We start from the raw sequence: 5000 nt of genomic DNA, 5'->3' as shown, positions 1-5000 counted from the left end.
TATTACACCTATTGACATGTTCGTTATTGCAAATATCCTCACATGCTATCTACTTAGTGCATTTTGTCTGCATTTGTTGAAGTTAAAACTGAACATTAGAAAGGAGAAGAAAGTTAGTGTAATTGACTTTGGACAGAATTGGCTTTCTGGAGTAAAATTCAAGAAGTACAATCATAATTGTACATAACTAGCAAGAAAGCCTGAATACATAATGCTTTAAATCAATGTTTAGGCTGCTGATGGTGGCGTGAGAATGTTTTAAAGCAACACTATGTAACTTTTCAACCTTCATAATATATTTTCAAGATCCTTGTGATGGTACATCGACTTACAATAGGTTGAATGACACGTCTGCCATAGCCTGACAGGGTCTGTATCGCTTTTACTGGCACTATGTAACTTCGGGGTTTGGGTAGTAACCAGAGCACAAAAAGAACTACAAAATTCGACTGCTTTACGGCATACGTCACTTCCCCCACCACTTCGTCAAATTTGGACGTGAGAGGCCAACCAGCGTTTGTTTTCGGCTTTCGTGCGTATGTTTTTGTCATGGGGGTTGTTTACACCTGGCCACTTCATGCGTTTTCTCAGATCGGATAGCTATCCGATCGTGAAAAGTCCAGGTTTAAATGCCCTCCGAAACGCATTTGAGACGGATTTGAATCCGTCGATCCCTCAAACCACTTCAGGAGGAGATCTGAGACGCATTCCAGACGAAACTGGACAAGTTTAAATGCATATGGTTGTTGAAACCACATATGTAAATTGTACTCCTCCCAAAAATGCAAAAAAAAAAGCAAAAAAAAAAAAAAAAAAAAAACATTTGTGAGAGCGTGTTATAGGTTATATGTTATATCCAGATATGACGACGCGCTGGAACCTATTTTTTTTACAGTCAATGGCTGGAACACACATCACCGCAGATGAGCAACTGCATCAAGCCAACGTGCAAACTATCGCTAATCAAAGTGAAAGTAAGTCGCAGACGCTTAACACACAATCTTCATCATTAAAAGTAAAGAAACGAAATTATCTTACCAGGCTTACTGCTCTCTCTTATTGCGGTGACGTGCACTCCATTAAATCTGCCTATAGCGCGAGAATTGAAGATCGAATTTAAATCCGTTTCGCAAAAATACATTTATGTGACCAGGTGTAAATGGAATCGTTTTGATAAATCAGTTCAGTTCAAGTTTATTGTCATATGCATATTCGTACAGAGTACCACAGCAATGAAATACAATGTGCCTTAGCACTCTCTCAGCACCAATAAATAAATAAGGTAATATAACATTTAAATTAAATTTAAAACATCAGCTCAAACCTCAACCCTCCTTCCTCTTGCACTATCGTTCAGTAGCCTTACAACCTGTGGGTAAAAACTGTCCCTAAAACGTGATGTACGCGTTGGGATGCTCTGCAACCGTCTCCCTGATGGGAGTTGGGAGAAGAGACTATGTGCCGGATGACTAACATCCTGTATAATACCCAACGCCTTCCCAGTGCTCCGTTTCCAATAAATGTCCTGGAGCGATTCCAGTGGAACCCCAATAATTTTTGATGCAGTTTTAACCACCTTTGTCAGAAGATTCAATTCACTTGAAGTAGCTCTGCCAAACCACACTGTAATATTACCTGTTAATATACTCTCAATTGTACAGCGGTAAAAAAAATTTAAAATGTTAAGTGACATACCATATTTCTTGAGACACCTCAAGAAGTAAAGCCTCTGATGTGCCTTTTTAATGGCACAGGTGATATGGAAAGACCATAAAAGGGAGTCTGAAATATGGATGCCTAAAAACTTAAAAGTAATTTCAACTGCAGAGTTATTTATGTAGACAGGTGTATGTGTGGATTTATTTCTTCTAAAATCTATGATGACCTCCTTAGTTTTCCCCACATTCAGGGACAGATTATTTCTTCGGCACCACATGATCAAATTACTCACCTCATCCCTATAGGCAGTTTCATTGTTGCTGTCAATAAGTCCTACCACAGTAGTATCGTCTGCAAATTTCACAATACTATTTGTGGGATATTTTGCAATACAGTCATAGGTATACAGACTATATAATAGAGGACTAAGACAGCAACCTTGAGGTGATCCGGTATTTAACACTATAGGTGCTGAGTATGTAGTGCCTACTCTAACTGTCTGGGGACGACCTGTTAGAAAATCCTGTATCCACCTGCAGATGGAAGTACAGAGGCCCAGGTCTAACAGCTTAGATATTAAAATGGAAGGTCTGATGGTATTGAAGGCACTGCTATAATCAACAAACAGCATCCTGACATACGTATCCCTACCCTCTAGATGTTGAAGCGCAGTATGTAAAACCAAAGATACAGCATCGTCCACAGCTCTATTTGATCTATATGCAAATTGTAGTGGATCAGTGAAGACAGGAATGCAGTTGTTAATATATGATTTCACGAGCAGTTCAAAGCACTTCATAATCACAGAAGTCAAGGCTACAGGTCTAAAATCATTCATACAGGTGACAGTTGTTTTCTTAGGCACAGGAATTATGATTGACTTTTTAAAACAATTCGGAACCAAAATATAGATAGCTATGCCTCACGAATTAGTTTGCCAGCTGAACTCAGGTGTTGTGACTGTGAGGTGTATTTATCACGTAGTCCTGAGGGATATCAGACGACGCTGTTGACGTTGATTCCTGCGATTATCATGAGAACAGCTTTCAATATCTCACATAATTATCAGGACATAAATAAGCCTAACGTAGAGGTTGTATAGTGTAAACGAGCACAATTTGCAAACTATTATGATAAATTGCAATAATCATGTCTAATGACATCATAACGGCCAATGTTATGAAATAATGCGACGTACATTTAACTTAATTGATGTTATCTGGCATTTTGTAATGTTTACATTCCAATAAAAACAACACAAATTAAATTATACAGTAGGCCTAGACTATAGACTATTTACTTGTGATTTAGCTGCAATCATGTAAAAACGTTATAATATAGGCTAATATATTTACGACAGTGCAAGTATTCCACAGCGACTCTAGGGGTCGCTGTTTGACAAAAACACAATTTCTACTTAGTGTGGCTTTAACAGCACACATTTCCCTCTGATAATATCTAGAATTCCACAGCCTTGTTCATAACTTCATGACCCCTATGTACCCAAACATTAAATGGGTACTATCAGCAGGAAAACATGGCATGCTACAAAGCTTGAGCCATCTCAAACTGACAAAAGAACCTGAGATGTGGTGGACATTAAGGAGGTGCAGCTGGCACACCTGCAGCTCCTGTGTGTTGTGGTAATAATAATATAGACTAAAGTGAAAAGTGAAGACAAAAGTGAGCCAAACATGATATGATAATAGTTTGGCTGGTGAATGTGTACATTTCATTCAGTCTTACCACTCTCATGCCTGATTGCAGCTTCTCAACGAAAGAGGCCACATCATTGTCAGGAGCAAAGAAGAGACCTTCATAGAAGGACTTATCACCAGTTCTAAAATGAAAAACAATTGTAGAAAAAAATTATAATGTTGAATACAATGAATAGAAGAACATTTAGTTTGGGTATATCTCTAACTTTATATTCCCTTTCATAGTCATACTTTTATGTATTGATTTGCAGTATGGGACTATACACACCTTTTTGATTTGTTAAGCGATAAGCCTTCCTATTTCCACCTGCTGACACAGCCACCATGTTTGGAGTGCAAGCTGGGCACTGCATTATGTCATCCTTTCTCAAATATTTGTCTAGCTCCGATATTGAATATTTATACTGACGAAAACTTAGGTGAAATGTATCTCGGCAGATTTGACCAATCTGTAAGAGATGCAAAGGGAGTAAAAAAGTTGCATTTTTGACATTACACATATCAAACCATCTGTCTAAAGACAGGCAAAATGTCATCATATATTGGCCTCAAATGCATGGTGACTGACGCCAGTGTGTATTCAAAATGAAGAAAAATTTGCATTTGTGAAGAGACACTGAACTGAGCATGATTACTCCTATAACTAATTTAGCTCCACAGTGAGTGCTCCATTAAGGCTTTATAACCTCCTCCTTCAACAGGTCGTTACTGTACAAGTAGAAAAGAAGCCCTCACTGAGAGTAGCCATTCCTAAGGAGGTCCCTGCAGTCAGCAGGTCTAACACCCTCCCTCTCCCATTAGCAAAAGTTAGTAGTTTGCAAGACTGAATGTAGTGTTGGTACTTTACCCTTCCATGACGTTTTGAGTTTGTCTCTAGCATCTTCACAAATGCATGACGAGACATACTCGGTGCATCCAACTTCATCTGTTCATACGTTTTGAAAACATTTACATGATAGACTGTCTGGAACTTAATAGTGGATGCGGGCCACAAGCCACTCCACACAAGGTCCTTGACATCAGGTGTCCAGTCACTGCCACAGCTCTGACAATTTACTTCTGGGAGCATGAGATCAAATCGTCCTATAATAAAATGGGTGATTGATATGTAGATTTCCATAAAACATCTTTGTTTGAGAAAGCAAGCTATGAAATGGCTAGACCTTGTTACACAGACACATACCATTCATTGTGACAAGAGTGACAGGTCGTCCTGGCCTGACCTTCACAGAGGCTCTGCTGCAAGAGCACACGGCTGTCGGCAATGCAAGAGGGAGAAGCCGGGCTGTAGCGAATGGAAAGAGAACACCATGTATATCAACACAAATTGTATTGTTACAAATATATATGCTCATATAAACTATAATATATATGCTCATACCCTCTGAAATAAGACAATACGTCCCATTGCTTCTTTTCTGCACTATTACAGTTGGAGAAATGGGTTGGTGAAAACCCTCCACTAAATAGTCTCTGTTGTGCAGAACATGCTGCCGGTGCTGAGAAACATCACATTTCTCACAAAAGAGATGCCGTGGAAAACAGTCGAGGCAGCGTATCACAGCCTCCTCACTGCAGTGACCACAGGTCTTCTGGACATTGGCAGCAGACAATACAGCCTCA

General features: G+C 39.3%; 1 protein-coding gene across 1 annotated transcript in view; it reads right to left on the bottom strand.

Moving 5' to 3' along the window:
* Positions 1–4630, bottom strand: part of LOC309491789 (uncharacterized protein) — a gene marked incomplete at its 3' end in the record, with an annotated part of 7436 nt that extends 2806 nt beyond the window's left edge. Inside the window, exons 1-3 of the mRNA XM_082190819.1 lie at positions 4561–4630; positions 4225–4460; positions 3406–3499 (exon numbers count right to left, since the gene is read on the bottom strand). The remainder of the gene's footprint in view (positions 1–3405; positions 3500–4224; positions 4461–4560) is intronic.
* Positions 4631–5000: the final 370 nt, after the last annotated feature.

This window comes from Leuciscus leuciscus (assembly GCF_965113295.1).
Source record: "Leuciscus leuciscus genome assembly, contig: HAP1_SCAFFOLD_563, whole genome shotgun sequence".
NCBI lineage: Eukaryota > Metazoa > Chordata > Actinopteri > Cypriniformes > Leuciscidae > Leuciscus > Leuciscus leuciscus.
Note: the sequence above shows the minus strand (reverse complement) of the source record. Positions and strands in the feature narration are given on the sequence as shown.